Raw genomic sequence first — 17427 nt, 5'->3', positions numbered from 1 at the left:
TTGACCGTCATCTTGAACTTCTTCCATTTTCTAATAATTGCAACAGTTGTTGCCTTCTCACCAAGCTGCTTGCCTATTGTCCTGTAGCCCATCCCAGCCTTGTGCAGGTCTACAATTTTATCCCTGATGTACTTACACAGCTCTCTGGTCTTGGCCATTGTGGAGAGGTTGGAGTCTGTTTGATTGAGTGTGTGGACAGGTGTCTTTTATACCGGTAATAAGTTCAAACAGGTGCAGTTAATACAGGTAATGAGTGGAGAACAGGAGGGCTTCTTAAAGAAAAAGTAACAGATCTGTGAGAGCCGGAATTCTTACTGGTTGGTAGGTGATCAAATACTTATGTCATGCAATAAAATGCAAATTAATTATTTATAAATCATACAATGTGACAATGGATTTTTGTTTTGTCTCTCACAGTTGAAGTGTACCTATGATAGAAATTACAGACCTCTACATGCTTTGTAAGTAGGAAAACCTGCAAAATTGGCAGTGTATCAAATACTTTGCACTGTATTTCCATGTTTATTTGAGTTGTATATACGTTAGCTATTACCCCAAAAAAAAAGCTAAACTAGTGGAGGTCATTCTTATCCCTCACTAGTGAAGGTTCTCGACTCCTATTCCAAAGACATTTTTCCAAACATGAACTGTTTACTTCAGGCACTCATTATTCCTCTAATAACAAGTTGAGCGCTTGTTCTCCACTGTTCACCGGATCAAAACAAGCAACAGGGCAACTATGCTCACGGGCCAACTGAACAGTTTATCTATTCTTTCATTTGAGAAGGAGCTGAGATGTTCAGGGAGTAGACCATTGCAGTCACCACAATGCCAGGTTTGACATTGCTTTCATGCAACAGTTGTGCTCTAATGTTATTGGGGAAATCATTGCAGCATTGAATGAAGAAATAATATTGCAGCTCACCTCCGCCACCTTATTTCTTGAAACTAGCATATGTTGCTAAGCAACTGTAAACAACACCAGCAGCCTGGCTGCTATGGGCTTTCCGACCGGAGGGATTTTTGCAGTTCTTAGAACTAAACGTTCCTAAAACACTTTTTTCGTCGTGTTCCGACGGCCGCAGTAGCGTACTTTTTTAGCTCCTACTTCAGAGCAGGGTCTTTTCCCTTTTCCTAGGTGTACTTGATTGGTCGAACTTATAAGTCACGCCCACTGCCAACTCAAACTTGCAGACAGAGCAGCAACAACCAACAACGGGACATTTTTAACAATTTTCACCATCTTATTCATCATTAAATTCACTTCTGACAACGTTTTAGGCGAGAAATTAACTGTTTAGATTTCGAATATAGGCAGTCTTGCGAAAATTGATGCCGAATTGACAATTTGCTTCAAAGTTTTCGGAGTTGAGAACCTCCATGAAGTGAGGCGACAGCCAGCAAGCGCCTGCCCCGGCCTCTAGCTCGTCGCTCGGCCAGTCTTGCTCAGATACCTCGCTGTAAGCTGGAGGTCTCTCAGACCGCTCTCGTAAATAAGAGGCTTTTATTTCGACGGTTCGTTTGTTTAAATTTCACATCACATGTCCATCATAAGATTAACGGGTTAACTGTCTTTTCGGAGTTAAACTCCACAAGCGTGTCCTGCGGCTTGCCGGTCGTCACACACACAAACACACAAACACACGCCTCCTCATTTAAATTGACACCTGTCACTTCTAAATGAAAAGCTTAATGTTAAATCGAAATCTAAAAGGTGAATCTTAAAATGTCAATGTCAAATGTAAAACATAAAATTCAAAAGATAAAATGTCAAATTGAAAATTATAAAGGGGAAAGGCTAAAATAATTTATTTTATTTTTTTTCTATTTGAGATTTTAATTTAAGTATTTCCATTTAAACTTTTACATTTCACATTTAATTATGGCATGATTTTTCCTAGTAGCGTAGTAAAATAATACTATTTTTAATTAAAATAATACTATTTTTAATTAAAATAATACTATTTTTAATTTGATCTTGCTTCGTTTTCTCTTTGGACTTTCAATTTGAATTATGAATAAATATTCCCTCCATATCCTCCATGCTGCTTTGTTGTTGTTGTATGTGGCGCTAAGGTCTAGTGACGATGCTATGAAGACGAGTGACACAAGACCGTGCTTGTGTCACTCCCTTACCCCTCCTACCAGTCCCTATGGCCACTTGGCCAGTGGGAATGCAAACGGAAAAAAAAGATTTTGGGGGAGAGTAGTTCTTAGAACTGCTTAGAAGTGTACTTTTCCTCTAAAAAGTACAAGTACTATCCGGTCGGAAAGCATACAATGCAACCTACTGTAGCTGCAGAAATAAAGGTAAAGTGAAAGATGGAAGAACCATTGCAGACTGTAGCACATTGTCAGTAAAGTCATGTACCAGTGTGTCAACTCTGTTACTTCACTTATTCATTTATTTTGTATTCTTTTTGTGACTGATCTCATCATTATAATCTTATAATTTTATAATAATTTTTATTCTTCATAATAAAGAGTAAAACTGTTGTGGTTGATGTACAGATCACTTTGGTTCTTGCACACATTATATCTGACTCTGAGCCCACCTTAATTAATATTTCTGGCTGCACTACTGTTTCACGTGAGTAAAATGAATTTCCCAGGCCACTCCAAGGCCCAGCTGCCTTGAACCGTGCCCAAGCTCAATTGTCCCACTCCACACTGGCCCGCACTCACACTGCATATCTTATTCAGAACCAGAGCGCACTTACATCATTACATTGCGGGACTCCCCGACTACAATTACTGTTCATCTGCAAGGTAAGAACCAGACCCGGGCACGTTTAGCGATCACACTGATGCGTACCGTGCCCAGGACCAACCAAACTGTGCCCTGGCCCACCTCTTTCAAGCGGGCCATGGCACGGTTTAGTGTACAGTACCGTGCCTGGTCACGTGACTAGTCATCACGGGCCGGCGGTCGTGCAATATCATACGAAACTGTTCATGAGAATGCGTTGGCCACTCACTGGTGAGACAGGCACTTACAGGATCAGCTTTTACTCCTGTTAGTCTCTGCACGCTTAGGGGTTACTGGTGCTCAATTTTTGCCCTGCTCAGAAGGTAATAGTACATTCACAAGGTGCTAGTGGGAGTGCTGTTAAACATGGCTGCTCAAGAAAATGTGTCACATCCCAGCAAGGACTACTACAGCAAACAAATAATTACTACTATTTTACTACTGCAACTACAATGACTACAGTGAGTGAGAATAATGGAAAGAACATGATGGAATAATGATGACCTGATAAGGACGGAGCTGGAATCAGCTGTTGGAAAGGAGGATATTGCAGTGCTTTTAGAGCAGGGGTCTTTTTCAAGCCAAGGACCCCTTAACTGAGAGAGACGGAGCAGGGACCTACTACTACATATATTGTATAAAATTAACTTGCATATTAAACTGGGCCTACAATAACGTGTAAAGTATGTTTACATACATAGTACATAGACTACTAAGATATTCAAATAATAATTGTTGGCATGATTTTGTAAATCATGTTTAAATGTGTCTACCTTAGTGACTACCTTACCTATAGGCCAGTACGCCTATCATCACTGTGTTTTTTTCTACAAATAGGCCGATTTATATTTGCTAATAATATGTTGGATTCATGTTAAGACATTTTAATTTTTGACAAAACATTACTGTATATAAATTATTATACATTACACCATAATTTGGAACTGAGGATGTTCAAAAGATGCAAGGAGAGGATGAAGACACTGAAAAAAGATTATGTAAAAATGAGGGACCAGACTTTTCTTACTGGTATTGTACTGGTATGTATTTCTAAAGCACTTTGTAAACAAAACAGAAAGGAAAAGAACTGGGCTCCAAAGCTAAGGTTTATTATGGAAAGGTCATGAGTTGTTAAGGTCCTGTCATCCAAAACAACTATATGTGTCTGAATGTCTGTGAAGGTTGGCTCGGTTGTGAACAACTCAGGCAGACAGACAAATGTGCCTTCCTTAACCTTCACTTCTTTGATGGCTTTGGTTTGATTTTCCCGTTGGCTTGCTTTTCTCTTTCCTTTGACTGCGTCTGGTTTATCTCCTCTGTCTGGTTTCTGAAGGAGTCTACGGTCGATTGTGGTTTTTCTTCATCTCTAAGCCTCAAAGACCTCGGCCCCGCAGCCACAAACCTGGGCTCTGTCCACTTCATCTTCCCCTCCATCCCACAGACACACAGGCGTCCATGCATGCAAGCACACACAACCAAACACGCATAGGTATAAACACAGGGGCAGGTGCAGGCATGCATATGCTCCTCCGCTGAGGCATGCACATCTTTTTTTAATGCTTATGTCACTTCACATCCTCGCAGGTTGAGCACATCTTTTCAAACAACTTCCTCTCTCATCTGTCGCAGGATGCAGACAAACAAAGACACAAAAACAGTAGGCCTACTTCAAATTAACTAAACTGGAAGGTGCAAAAGCAGAGTTGCTGAATACCAATCAGTATTATAATATGAATCATCTTACTGTAACAGAATTGTTCAACGTTTTGAGGAAATATGGTTATTTGCTTAATTTTCGAGAATGAGATGAGAAGATTGATATCAATCTCATTTCTTTGTAAAAATGTGGAGCCAGAGCCAGGGGGCGGTTAGCATAGCTTAGCATAAAGACGGAAAGCTTGGGGAAACAGCCGGTTTGCTTCTCCCCAAAGAGAGAGAGACTCTTCAGTTCCTCTCAGCTCTACATGTCATGACATCTCGTTGTTTGTAACTTTACTGTTTTGGCTTACTCGCCGCTCTCATCGACTTCTTTTTCAGCAGCAGGCAGCAAAACAACGTTAGCAACTAGCCGGTGAACATAATGGAGCATTTAGCAACTAAAGAGACAAAAATATTTCGCTCAGGAGTTAATAGAGACCAGTGATGGACTCAAGTCGCTTTGACTCGACTTGGACTTGCGCACTGATGACTTGGACTTGGACTCGAGGTTTATTGAAATCGAACTTGAGCATTCATGAAATAGGCAGTGATGGAGTACTCTAGTCCTGGACTCGGGCTCTAGTCCTGGACTCGGACTCAAATCGCTATTCTCTGAACTCGCGACTCAGACTCCACTCTTCTTTGGTGACTAGGACACTCATTTTCATATTGGGGCTTCTGGGAAATGCATGTTGCGAACACTGGGGACTCGAGACTTGACTCAGACTCGACAGTTGGTGAGTCGACTACAACACTGATAGAGACTAAAACTGATCAAGAAGGAGAGTAAAGATTGACCTTGCATATGTCAGGTGGCCAGAAACATGACTCCAAATGAATCCTAATAATTGCTCTGTGTCTGCTGGATGTTTAAATAGGCAATAGGAACAGCTGGTTCCGTTGCTCCAAAGTGGACAAAAAAAAAAATCCATTATTGCAGCAACAACACCAGCATACTGTGCATAAGTGCATTAGTGCACTGCAGTGGTCACCAGTCTGCTCCTGCTCACATGCAGGGCATCAGCAGCTGACTGTAGGGTTGCTGGGTAATGCTCTGCCCATCAGGGATGAGATGAAAACATCAATCTAAAGATGCTACATAAGCTGGCCATTTATTACACTAACAGGCGTTATCACATTTTCGGCCCATTTAGAGGGAAGCCTGATTACATTTTGACTAATGACGCCATCGTCAGTTGCTACATGCCCCCTTTTCTCTGTTTACACTGCTAATGTACTTAAAGAGGTCTTCCCTTGAAGCTGTCTTGGAAACAGATGCCCACCTCATTCGTCCTTCACTGGACCAGACTGCAGATTTTCTGTGTACTGTCTCTACTTTTCCATTTCTGTTTTTCCGTTCCTCTCTTGTGGGTTTTATTCAAAGTTTCCAGAGTTGAAGAGCCTTTAGCAGGATCTCTTTTTTAGCTTCAGATTTTATTACTGGAAATTGAATTGTCCGGAGGCTCTGGTCAGTGATCCATGGTGTCCGCCTTTTTCTGACAGGCCTGATAAATACAGGCCCTGATCTCTCTCTGCGTCTCTATTCCTCTCACCTCCTCCTTTCGATCTTATTCTCTCCGCCCTCTCTCTGCACTTGTCCTCTGCCTCTCCCGCTCACCTCCACAACATTCTCTTACTTCTCTCTTGGATTATGTTCCTGTAAACTACATTGCAATTTTTTTCACTTTTCTCTATTTCCGTTGCTGCTTTCAGACTGGAAGCAACTTTCACTCCTTCCCTATATAAATTGTGTTGTTGTGTGAATGTGTCTCTGTTTGTGTGAAAGTTGACTAAAAGACAAGAGCTCCACTGACCTTGGACACCCAGTCCTCTCCTCCTTGCCAATAATGTTTCTATATGCTCTCTGTACACACAGTGGGGTGAAGCATGAGAGCGTGTGTGTGTGCTCACACATACTGTATATACATATCAAACACATCAGATTAGGATTTGGTTTTAGGAGCTATATCCCGACACGCACGCACGCACACACGCACGCACGCACGCACGCACGCACACACGCACACACGCACACACACACACACACACACACACAGTGAGACCAAGAGATGAATTCAATTTGACTGATTACAATAGAGGACAGTGACTCCTTCATTCCTTCATCCTTCATACAGTATATGTGTGGGCGCATGCCATTCAGCTTCTTTAAACTGTACAGTATAAATGTGTGTGTGTGTGTGTGTGTGTGTGTGTGTGTGTGTGTGTGTGTGTGTGTGTGTGTGTGTGTGTGTGTGTGTGCGCGCGTGTATGTGAATATTCATGCTCAGTGTACTTTGTGGATAGGGAGTAGAGTCATGCTCTGCTGATACTTCATTTCTTGGTTTTTATAAGAGGAACCATGACACACACACACACACACACACACACACACACACACACACACACACACACACACACACACACACAAAGCTTGTTTGAATTGTCTTATAGTAATCCAATCCTTTCTTTATTCTACAAATGTATACACACACAAACTGTCGCTCTTTGCTTACATATACAACAATCCCCCTTGAGGAGATTAGTGTTAATTTCATCAGACGAGACTAAATATGTTCTTCAACAACCTTTTTTTCCATGACTAAGACGAGACGATGACAAGACTGCACCAATGTCCAAAAACGCTAAGACTAAATTAACATGCATTATTGTTGATGAAAAAAGAAAGAGTAAAATGTTTTGCATAAAATAAAAACTAAGATAAAATCTCTCTTCATTTTCGTCTACAATCGTCTCTACTTTTTCATCATGAGATAGAATATTCAGCTGTTACTAGGGTTGGGTACTGAGACCCGGTGCTAATACGGCACCGGTGCCTTATCTACCGGACAGAATAACAAAGCGGATTTCGGTGCCTCATTTCGGTGCCACTTAAATGCCTGCACTTCTCTCTGATGCTCCTAAATGGACGTTAGAGGCAACTGAAACATCGCCGCATGTCACGCTAGTTAACACTTAGTGTTGGGGAGTAACGGAATAGATGTACCGGCGTTACGTATTCAGAATACAAATTATGAGTAACTGTATTCCGTTACAGTTACAATTTCAATAGTTGGTATTTAGAATACAGTTACATTGTTGAAATCAATGGATTACATGATGATACTTCTCTGTTTCACGAGTTTATTCACTCTCGCAACATGCATTTCCCAGAAGCCCCAATATGAAAATGAAAAAATTTGCTATTTGCGTGATCACTGATAGAGGTAGAGATGGAGCTGGAACCAGCACAACAGAGCCAGGGCATATCTTTGAAATTCAAACAGCATTTCACATTAAAGAAAGAGAAGGGAGAACGAAATATAACTGTGCAGTGCAACCTCTGCTTGCCAGCAACCAACCTCCTTTCAGCGTCCAAATTACTCCACCTCCAACCTGAAGAAGCATCTTAAAGTAAGTTTTTTTTTTTAAAGTGCCCATATTCTGAAAAAAACACTTTTTCTGGGATTTGGGGTGTTCTTTTGTGTAGTGGACGCATACAAACTTTGTAAAAAAATCCTTCCATGCTGTTTTGAGTGAGATACGGTTTCTGAATGTGTCCTGCCTTCAGTCTCCGGGTGAGCTGTTCAAAATCGGCACGGCTTGTGACGTCACAAGCCGAAACGAGCTGGCTGACTGCAACCGTTAGCTCGTAGCATTAGCATGCTAATGCTAACGCTAGCATGCTAGCTTGTTCTCAATAGCAAAGCACTGCTACAACACACACAAGTTCACCATAATCTACAAAATAACTACTTACATGTGTGCCCTCATTTAGAAGTCTCCCAGCTAATCCTGCCTTGTAACTGACCGAAGTTGGAGAAACGGCCTCTCTTTTACTGTCTATGGAGCTAGCTAGCTGACATGATCTACATCTGAGTTACTGTGCATGTGCAAGTGCAATCAAAGATAGTACAGAAGAAGAAAAGAGGTCTCACTCTGTAGCTAAAACAGAGACCAGCTGAAAAGAGGATCTGCAGCAGTGAGAGAGAGCTGTGCAGTACAACAAAAATATGGTGTTTTTTGAAAATTAAACCATGTAAACCTATTCTGGTACAACCTTAAAATACAATTATGAACCTGAAAATGAGCATAATATGGGTGCTTTAATTAGCCAAGAGTAGTCGTCTGCTGTAGTTTTAATGGTCACCTTGCTATTTTATAGTTGACGTGCGACTTTACATTTTCCTATGTGCTGATTTACTATCTCCAGAGCCGTTGAAAGACTGACTTGCCCCGTTTGACATGTTAGCTAATGTTAGCTAAAATTAGCTCGTGATAGCTTAGACTGCGGTTAGATTTTTGTAGTATGCAGTTCGGGACTACAAATACAAAAATCTATCTGCTTGTTTAGGTACACATTCAGCTAGTTGGAACAGAAGAACACACCAGAATAGGCCTGTTTTGTAAGCTGTATGTGATGGCCGCATTCCTACACTTATAAAATGCAATTAAATGTGGAAGTAATCCAAGTATTCAGAATACGTTACTCAGATTGAGTAACGTAACGGAATACGTTACAAATTACATTTTGGGCATGTATTCTGTATTCTTTAACGAAATACGTTTTGAAAGTATCCTTCCCAACACTGTTAACACGACACTTGGCAGCAGGTAACGTTAGCCTACCGTTAGATAGCAGCTGGATTAAACACGGTTAAAATGCTGACAGCTAAACGGCGTTAAAGTTTGTCTGTATTTCACTGTAGAGGATTCCTCTGCCGTTGTCTGAAAAACAACACAGATGTTGCGTTCACTTGAAACTCGCCTCGCCAGCCTTGTGCTGCAATCAAAGTTATTGTAAAATACCCTTTTCCCATCCAGTGGTTGTTTTTGTCATTTAACAGGAATTTACTGGTGAAATAAGGAAGAGGCTCGATATTTGGTCACATTTTACATACAATGATATTGACAAAAAATCTGAATGTGTCATTATAACTATTTGACTGAAATGGTTATCAGAAATAATCTCAGAAAACTTGACTAAGATGTATTGAGTTTTCTTTCGACTAAAACTAGACTAAAATGACGAGACTTTTAGCCGACTAAAACTTGACTAACAAAAAAAGATATGTGAATGACTGAAACTAACAAGGACATTTGGCACAAGACTAAGACTACATTAAAAATAGGTGACAAAATTATCACTAAAGGAGATCAAGGAGAAGGTGCAGATAGAAGAAAATGAAGGACACTAACGTGTGTGTGTGTGTGTGTGTGTGTGTGTGTGTGTGTGTGTGTGTGTGTGTGTGTGTGTGTGCGTGTGAACATTATTTTCCCAACCACGCGTGTCCGCATTTTGGTTAACAACTGGAAGCTGAATATTACAACACACATAAAGGGAGATTAAAGAAGAGATGGAGGGAAGGAAGGTTGTATAAGGAGTCTGAACAGGAGGAAGGATAGTAGAGGCTGAAAGATGAAGGAGAAGAAGCAAGTAGGAAACACTAAACATGGAAACAGGAACAGGGAAATTAGGAAAAAGAGATGGAAATTACAAATGACTTTGATGGTTGTTTGAATCCAGCACAGGAATGGCGGACTCTGCCACTACCAATAAAAAAATACTATACAGAGAAATAATTATAGTACATTGACTGGCTATTGCTGACAAAATGCCAGCCATAATTAGTCCAACAAATGGGGTTTACAGTAATTGATGGCAATGTTAAGGATTGTAACTTTGCAATCAAAAGCAGCTACAATCGATATTTTTTTATAATAACAATGTATCAAATGACAATGTGAAAAAAAGGTGAATTAAAAGGGCTCGTAGTGATGAACCTGAATGTGCAACTCCCCTTGGCTTTATAGTGAGTTTCAGCTCTTTGTTTAGCTGTCCGGCCTGCAAATTAAAGCTATAGTGCGTAGTTTCTGTCGCCCCCAAGAGGAATTCTAAGTAATGACAACAACACTGTCGGTGCATCCACATGACGCAAGCCTTCCGTGATCGCGCACCATCCGCACCCCTCCTCCACAAAGCTGCTAGTAGCTCAAGGAGGACACAGAGAATTAAAAAAGCATGATGGACTCTTTAGAAGAGGTAATTATCTTGTAATTTTTATTTCCTCTTTCCTCTGACCCCTGCTGTTGTCTTATTTTCAGTGGTGATGTAAAACGCATCACTCAAGCTGCTGTGTGCGAAGGTCGCCGGACTACACCATTTTGTAAACATAGCCATGCTGAGAAATACAGAGAGAGTTTTGTGGAGCTGTCTTAATTACCTTTTGTATCAACTCATTTGGCAATGGCTTAAATGTACCGGACGCTCATCAATATAAAATAGTCGCGCACCATAGCTTCAACTGTTTTCAGTTTCAGAATTACTCTCACTGCTCTCCTAGGGTCATTTTCAGCCACAACAGGTAGCTGTTTTCAGCAAAATGCCAAAAAGTAGATTGATATGTTGGAAAAGTTCGATAAAAAGTTTTCATTTAAAAAACAAAACTCACTCTACACTACGTGTCCAGTAGAAAACAGCAGACAGACACAGTTAGCAACTAGCCAGTAAACACTGTCGAGAAATTAGAAGCTAAAGAGATATTTCCCACAGGAGTTAGTAAAGACCAAAAACAGAGCAGTGATCATTGGACGTACATTCATCAGGTGGACAACTAAACACAGACCAAATGGAGACAATGCAGACAATAACAGTGGTATTAAACTATTGAATTGTTGCCTTTTATCAGATGCAAAAAAAGACACAACGTGATATCGGCATTATATCAACGATCGGCCGCCCTGCTCTCTAAATATCGGCATTGTCCATTGAAAAACCCATATCAGCCTACCACTACTCCAAATAAATGCTAATGTTGCTCTGTAACTGCTAGATGTGTAAATAAGCAACTGTTGGCTAACACGTTTGTCATATCAACTTTAAAGGTGATGATATGTCAATGTTACATTTGCTTCTGCTAGACAGATACGATCTTCATTGTCATTGTGCTCAGAGAACAATGAATATCGGTTCGGCAGTTCTTCAGCAGTGCGCATAAAAAATAATTTCATTCTTTCAGTCCCCAGTGAGCAGAACTCCAATGCCAAAATTGTGACACAGAGACACTGACGATTCAGTAGACTCCTGTTCAGCTTTAGGATTGATCAGGCTGAACTGACTGAAGGAGGAGACGACATGTGCAGCTGCTACCTGCCTCGTCTTGTAAAATCAGGACAAACAGCGGAGTACATCTTCATGGTGAACTGTTCCAAAAGCTGTTTTAATATGAATTGTGCTGATGCCAGTGTGCCAATCACTTAGATGGTGTTTTAACCTGCATGGTCAGTCAGGTTAAAACATCATCAACATTCTCTACAGGGCTTGTTCCTATTGCAAGTTTGCAGGTCAGATTTCAACATAGGTAAACAGACAGTCCAAGCTCAGAAACTAGACACACATTCTTCAATTCATCCATCACATACACACGCTTCAATAGAAGTGAATGAGATGAGGGGCAAATGTCTCCAGTCTTTTTTATTTTCGCTACATCTTTGGTGCAAAGTAATCATGGCCATGTTTCCTCACTTGTGAAGTCTCTTAGATCCTTCTATTTTTTTTATATCCTGGAAAGGCTTTTCTCTGATTTGTATGACGAAGGAATCTCGGTATCAGATTTATCAATATTTGTGAATTTCTGATGAAAATGAAGAAGAGAGGACAGAGAAGAGTGAAAAAAAAGAGTAGGAAGAAATGATGAATGAAGCAGAAGAAGAGAGATGAGCAAGTTTTAAATAAAAGAAAAAAGAACAGGAGTAATGGAGGGATGACAGAGATATTACAGTAATGACTGCAGAGACATGAGAAGTAAGAGAAACAACGAAATGAGGTGTGCTAGATGTAAGGAAGGAAAGAAGAGGGGGATGAAGGAAAGTAGGAGGAAGAAGGGAAAAAAGAGGAATAGAAAACGTGTGCAGTGTGGTGGACACAGCTGTGTGTGTGTGTGTGTGTGTGTGTGTGTGTGTGTGTGTGTGTGTGTGCGCGCTCAGCGGTAGAGACTGTGGTCCCTGTGAGTCAGATGGGGAGGAAAGGAAGGAGGAAGGAAGAGGGGAAGCGAAGGCAGTTTTCCATTAGACTTTTAAACCTATTTTATAAAGGGACTGTACTCAACATTCAGAACATTAATACAGCAGCAAACAAATATTTGCTATATGTAAAGATATAGTGGAGTAATAGCGTTCTGAGCAAAGAATGAAGTCACACTCCCTCTGTAATCTAAGCTTCTCTGTTCTTTTCATAGGCGGTCTGCCGCACGTGCATGCGGCCTGTGAAGAAACGAAGGTATTTGACGTATTTGGGAATGGTCTCTGTGAGCTGTGTGGAGGCAATCCCAGCCCGTTTTTTTTTTCTTCAGTATTTGAGTACAGCCCTTTTAATGAGGAATCTGTCACTTTATGTCTGTGCTGCATTAAAAAAAAAAACACCTCGAAAATTGCTGCAGTCGACCCACTGAGGGGAAACTTAGAGAGAGAGGGAAGTTAGGAAGTGTTTCCTTCGGAGAACAATTAAAGGTGCTCTAAGCGATGTTGGGTGACGTCACGTCTTGTTGACGTTCGAAGTATTGTCAAACAAAACGGAGGCTAGCTCGCCCCTCCCTCCTCCTCATCCCGAACACTGTTTGTTTGTTATGTTATGTTTCGTGGTGCAGGTTGGCGCAGTTGGTTTTTGTTGCCGTTTGTGGAGCCTGGGCTGTCTACAGAGAACGTTTACAGTGTGTTCAGGGGACTGGCAGCTAGCAGATAGTGAGGAGATGGCATCGCTTAGAGCACCTCTTCTTTCTTTTCTTTTTTTTTTATTATTTTTTGGGCTTTCCCGCCTTTAATTTTTGACAGGACAGCTAGGTGAGAAAGGGGAGAGAGAGGGAGAAGACATGCAGGAAATCGTCAAAGGTCTGATTCAAACCCTGGACCTCTGCGTGGAGGCATAAACCTCTCAGTACATGTGCGCCTGCTCTACCCGCTGACCCAACCCCTGCCACACGTTACTTCCTCTTCATCCCCTGTGGGACATAAGGCTGCAAAGAGATCTCTCCATCGCATGTATTTCTTGGCAGCATGCTTTGAATCTCCCTGTGACAGGTGTGTCTTGTCTAGCAGCTCCTCCAATTTTCAGACACACCAGCTAGCAAGACCCAAAAAGGGCCAACTTCTTCTTAGGAAGGACAGCACTGTTGTTACCAACTTTGTGGTGTTACCATAGATTGTAAATATTAACAGTGTATGGTTGTGACTGATTCACCTCTAGTTTATAATCTTTTCAGATGAATTTAAATAAAAAGGTTGATGATTGATCATAAATCATTTTCAAAACTGTTTTAACTGTGTTATTTCTGTTTCAAAAGGCAGCAATAAATAACACATTAAAATGTGTTATTTATTGCTGCCTTTTGAGTGTTCATGTAATTTCATACATTAGCAGTGAAATTAATTAATGCATAATAATCGTGAAACCGTGATTATTTTTCAGACCATAATCTAGTGTGGACTAGCCAGACCAGGGTCTGGCAAAGCAAGACTACCTTACTTCCTGCTTCGCTCCCTTCGTAACTACTAAAGCCACGGGAGGGCGCCGTCACTATAAACGTAAATATAGGTCGTTATTGCTGCTTGAACAGACGACTTATGTGGGCGTTTTTCGGGAGGCTTTTTTATTCACGCCAAAGCTTTTTCTACTGTGACATGATTTTGGTATTACAGATTTTTGGTTATGATGTAATTTCCTTCTTTTTCTTTATTTCCGGAGACACCTGGGAACAACCCTCTTGATGCTGCTGAGATAGAGCGCCCAACCTGAAACATTAAAATCAATGTGCCTGTATTTGTGCATTTGTGCTCACTCTTCTGCTTTTAATCCCTCATTTTTTCCTTTGAGAAACTTTTACAAAAAGATTTTCTTTTTTTTTGCAACATTTGCACATTGTATAAATATTGTGAAATGTCTCCCCCGGGACTGAAACTAGATATATTGCGAAAGAAAGACATTCTACACTGGCGCACTCCTGTATGACACAGTAATAGGAGCACTGCGTTGTAAAGATCAATAGTGATCAAAGGCAGCTATAAATACTAGTCCTAATTATAGGACTAATCTTACCCAATTATAGTTATAATAGTTGTTTGTTTCAGTGTATTGAAAGCAGTGTAGCAAAATTATTTTTTTTTCTAACAGGTGTATAATCTTCAGATAAGGCATTTTAAAAATTTGTGACTATGGTAGTCTGAGTCAAAGGTAACAGGAAGCACAGCTCATGGACACATCAACACACACACACACACACACACACACACACACAGTTTTATAGGAACAAAGATATTTGTATGTAAATATCAGCCTATATTAAGACATAATGCGCCTATGCTTTCCCAGTGTGTCAGTACTGAGGGACAGAGTGAGTGAATGAGATGACAGCAGCAGCAGACGAGTGTTTCCCGGTCAGGTTCAGATGCGGCGCTGAAGGGAGTCTCCAGAGACTCTGCTTAGCAATAGGAGGGGCACAGATGTGATTCATTGATCATTTATCTCCATCGGTGGGACTTTTTCTTTTCCCCCCACGGTGTCACACTCCCATGGGATCCCCATCCCATCCCATCTCTCTCTCCCCCCCATCCTGCTCTGACATCCGCAGCAGCATGATGATCAATGATAACGACAATGGTGATTTTATAACAGATAACTGTAGTTTAAAGGGGATTCGTTGTGGTTTCAGATCACCAATTCAATATTTTTCATTAAAGATCCACTCCACCAATTTTACACATCAAGTTCAGCTGACTCGTCATGTAGTAAGTAGTACAATGTAGCCTGAGAAAAGAGTTTTGTAACCTCTTCTGTGGCTCTGGAGAGAAGTTTACAGACTTCAGACAGATTTTTAACAGAAATGATTTTGAGTTTGGAAGTTGTGGGCACTTATCAGACAAGGACAGTAATGAAAGGTGCTATTAAGTTGCATTATGGAATGTTTATGATCCAGGGTTTTTTGGAGCTGGACCCATTCTGGGGACTAAAAGTCAGGATATCTCGACCACTGCTGCACTGATTTTGACCATTGTTTTTTTTGTTTTTTTAATCTGTCTTTTGTAAGTCCCCAACTTTAAGGAAGTGCAGTACAACATTGCTGTTGTACCCCTTATAATTTAACACATTTAGCTTTAATAAACATTTCATTGCATAGTTAACTTGCCAGGAGGTGGTAGCTGGGAATCACAAGAGGAACCTCTCCTCTCGGTTTGTCATAAAAGGTTCCCATCATCTGCCTATTTAACATGGATGTTAGGCTTGGGGGGGAAATATTAGTAAATAATATTTTAGGACATATTCCACTCGCAGCAGGAACAACCCTGCTGTATACACAACCTTTAGGCAATTTACTTTATGATCTCTCCCTGAACGGATCGTTCCTGGAGCAGCGATGCTGCAGATTAGCGGGGAAAGAGACGGGACCCTCGAACTTGCAGTGCTGAGACATGCAAGGCAGAGTCAAGTCTAGAAGATCGGGGGACGTAGTCTTTAACAGAAGACTATCTGCAGTGAATAGGCTTAATAAAGATCCGGTCAAAGTCCAGATCTGCATCTGTGTTAATACCTGCTTACTCACAATGACTCGCAGCCACAACTACTCCAAACATTGCCGGTAGCCTACTGACGCGTAAATTGCGCATTGTTCAGGAATACAAGTTTGAAAGGAATCGCTCGAATGTGTTCAGTATAGACTACTTACTTAGTAGCAGAGCAACAGGCAAGAAGAAGAGGCACGCAGAGTTCATCAGAGATGTCATGCTGAGCCGACAAGTCGTCCTCCGCGCTCACAGGTTTCAGGCTTGCGCCGCAATCCCGAAGTAGTTCTTCCAAAAGAAAAAGGCAACCCACGCTGTCCCGCTGCTCAGTGCTGGTCAAAGTGCTTCCCTCCTGTCCGCGGTGCAGCTCTGCAGCCTACTCCAGTCTGTGTGAGCGGGTAGCATCCACAGCGCGCTGATCTGTTCCGCTGGAGGGGAGGGCGCGTCCGCGCCTAGGAGGAGAGGACAGGAGGAGGAAGGAGGAGGAGATAGGAGATGATAAAGGGGAAGGAGAGGCGATGAGGAAGAGAGGAGGAGAGGAGGAGGTCTACAGCAACTCACAGAGTCCCTGATGAGCAGTGGTGGAAGAAGTATTCAGATCCTTTACTTAAGTAAAAGTACTGATACCACACTGTAAAACATACTCTGTTCCAAGTAAAAGTCCTGCATTGAAAATGTTACTTAAGTAAAAGTGTGTAAGTATCATCAGGAAAATGTACTTAAAGTATTAAAAGTAGTCAATGCAGAAAAACTGGAAACGATCAAAGTGGGTAGTTTAAATTCTAATAAAACATTGTATTTTATAAACTACGTGTGTTTTGTGTACAACAAACTTAATTTGTAAAGTAACTACTAGCTAGCTGTAGTGGAGTAAAAAGTGCAATATTTCTCGCTGAAATAGCATGAAAAGAAAAGACTTAAGTAAAGTACAAGTAACTCGAATTTGTACTTAAGTACAGTACTAGAGTAACCAAGAAAAAGTAAATCTTCAGCAAACATATCTTTCAAAAATTATTGTAGCCTAAATAATTCAAATATGGATTTCCATGTTCAAAAAGGAGTAGGGAGAAGTTAGAAAAAAAAAGGTATCTGTACTCAATACCTTTAAGGTATCGGCCAAAATAACCCAGTGCAGAGCTCGCCCCACGTTGGCTGAGTCTTGCAGCTGCCCTTTGCTGCGTGTCATCCCCCATCTCTCTCCCCCTTTCATGTCTGCACAATTTTAACAATACCTAGTCCTACTGAGGACTTTTTTTCCCCCTGGAAGTACAAAAACCCCCAAACAAATAAAGACACAATAAAGTGAACAAGTCTTTTTTTTATTCCAAAATGTTTAGGGTAAAATAAACTGTAAAAGATACAACATAAGCATCCAAGCAGAGGGAAATGAACAGAATGGAAAAAGAAAAAAAACACACACACTAGCCTCAGTT

This window comes from Sander vitreus, chromosome 8 (genome assembly GCF_031162955.1).
Source record: "Sander vitreus isolate 19-12246 chromosome 8, sanVit1, whole genome shotgun sequence".
NCBI lineage: Eukaryota > Metazoa > Chordata > Actinopteri > Perciformes > Percidae > Sander > Sander vitreus.
The sequence above is the reverse complement of the archived record's forward strand: the minus strand, read 5'-3'. Positions refer to the sequence as shown.